General features: G+C 35.0%; 1 long non-coding RNA gene across 1 annotated transcript; it reads right to left on the bottom strand.

Moving 5' to 3' along the window:
• Positions 1 to 6: 6 nt before the first annotated feature.
• Positions 7 to 2,332, bottom strand: LOC111377005. Its single transcript, XR_002699606.1, has 5 exons — positions 2,107 to 2,332; positions 1,874 to 2,017; positions 1,287 to 1,757; positions 1,103 to 1,161; positions 7 to 968 (listed from the first exon to the last, which is right to left on the bottom strand). It is a non-coding gene; the product is annotated as an uncharacterized LOC111377005 (long non-coding RNA).
• Between the last annotated feature and the right edge of the window lie 161 nt (positions 2,333 to 2,493).

Raw genomic sequence — 2,493 nt, forward strand, 5'->3', positions numbered from 1 at the left:
ACAGGACCTGACTCCTGGTGAAGGAGCAAATTATATAGCTTGTCAAATTAGTCATGTGAAGGACCAAATTAGATGCACCGTCATAATAAAAATGAAGGAAGAACATTGTGGCTAACCGGTAAGCTTGATGGGAAAGCAGACCAGCAAAGAAATGCTGGCATTTTTGGTTCAATATAGAAAACTACAGAAGACAGTAGATGAATAGACGTATACATCATACATCAGCAAGAGAGCAATAATTTAAAATGCAAGCATCAGTACAGCATTCCATGGATAAACAAATAAATGCACCACAATATAACCATGGCAACATAAGAATGGAATACATGGGAAGCAGTATTCACTTGGCTGCATTCCAAAAGCAGCATCATATTTTTATTACAGATGTTTTATATTTCTTCTCGATTAGTAAACTCAACAAGACTTTCCTCAACAATTAATTAAAAAGATAAGTAATAGACCACTTTCTATAATTTCCTTGTATGTTGTTCACTCATTTCCTGTCCAGAACGAAGTGAATGAAAACACGGATATCCTTTACAGTAATAATTTGATATATGGTGCATATTCATGATTAAACATGACAAACGTCATATCAAGTGAATGTTCATTTCTGATCATCAAATCACCATAAATTTGGTTAGTATTCGCTTTTCAGACTGAAAAAGTAGTCATAATCATGAAACACAAGTTACAATTTCTAAACAAAGTTGAGAAACGTAAATATCCAAAATGAAAATTTTAACTTAGTATTTAAATACTTGTCAGAAAAATTACTAAGATGTATACATATTACACGGTGAGCACACATCCTTGCCACCAAAAATAAAAACTATAAGTGCATAGAGATTATAAGCTTAAAAATAAATTACAAACAGGCATCAGATACAAGTAAAACCTTTCTGTAGATAATCCTCCTGCATTCCACTTTTCACCATCTGTTGAAAATGCTGTCCCATCCATCCAATCTTCAAGGTAAATAAGCATTTAAATCCAAAGAACAAAATAAACCAGGGGCGGGTAGGAAGGAGAAGAAGCTGATCAAAGAAAAATAAAGGAAGACCACAAAAAGGTGATTGAAAACCATACAGCAAATTCCTACCTGTGGAACAATCTTGCGATCTAAGAAAATTGAATGGCTTAAAAGACTCAGAATCGTCCCTAAGAAAAATGTAAGTGGCGCGGAAATCAGCGTGAATCAGAAACTGTACAGAACACACTGCAAGGAAATAAAAACACAAGTTTGTAATAGTATAACACAAGTTTGTAATAGTATATTCACTTACCCCTGAGAAATGGCAGAATTTCTTCCACGAACCTCAGAAAGATGCTCATATTTCACTACAAGAACACAAAAGAATATTTAAATCCGAGTCATGCAACACCAGAAGAGGATAAGGTTGATCCATCGAACCAGTAAGAATCTTGTGCTGAGAATCCAGCTTTACTGTGACCTCAGAACGGCGAACAGCTAACACACGACAATGGTACCCCTTTAAAGGGCCCAGTCGGATTCTTAATAGACCAACAGAAAACATTCCATTTTCTTCACAATTAGTTGCATTTACCATAACATGTTAAACAGGTAAATGAAATTAGAACTTTAATAATGCATCTAGTGATTAGATACAATAGGAACTCAAAAACATACAGTTGTTTTTGTTCTCTCTCTCTTGCAAAGAATTGTTAGGAGACAAGGGGCAATTTGGGGATGATGGGAAATCTTCAAATCCTGAAAGAACAGCTGGTTCACTACCCTGATTCGTATTAAGAAATGCAACCATAAGTTAGATGGACAAAACTGTTTCGAAAACTAATAAAAGGTCCGTCAAACAGTAAAAACTCCTGCTCTTCTGGTCCTAAACATACAAACCTTCTCCTTAGATGCATCTCCAGAAATGTTTACTTTCTCACACAACTGTGCTTTAACACAGATATAGCCATTACTCTCCGGTTCACTTTCATCACACAAAAACAGTATCCCTTTGTAGATTTCTTTTACTGCTCCTTGTCTATCCTGTAATGTCAATACGTACTTGCATATTATCTTCAAAAACCGAAGTGAAATAATTAATTAAAGCTTCTAATTTAAAATTACTACCAGACCTTCAATGGACCATCCGAGACTATGTCATTAATTGATATGGTTTTGGCATGCTGATCCAAAACGGTGAACAATTTTTTGTCAAAAGATGCACTCTTTAGCTCCCGCTGTTTGATATTAACAACCGATGGTCCTTCTGAGCCTTCTTTGATGAGCTATTGCCAAGATGATCTATTGAAGGAAATGAATTGACATCACGCAAGGATGAAGATTATGTAGTATGAGGCGTTTATTGTTGGAAATTGTTGAGGACCAATTTGTATAGGAGAAATTTGGTCTTATTTGAACGAAATTAAAGTTTGGGGTGTGTCCCTTCACCTACCACCCTTTAACTCCTATATATAGGATCATTTGGATGTTTATTTTAATGATTTAAAAATATATATATA

This window comes from Olea europaea, unplaced genomic scaffold (assembly GCF_002742605.1).
Source record: "Olea europaea var. sylvestris unplaced genomic scaffold, O_europaea_v1 scaffold15939, whole genome shotgun sequence".
NCBI classification, from domain to species: Eukaryota; Viridiplantae; Streptophyta; class Magnoliopsida; order Lamiales; family Oleaceae; genus Olea; species Olea europaea.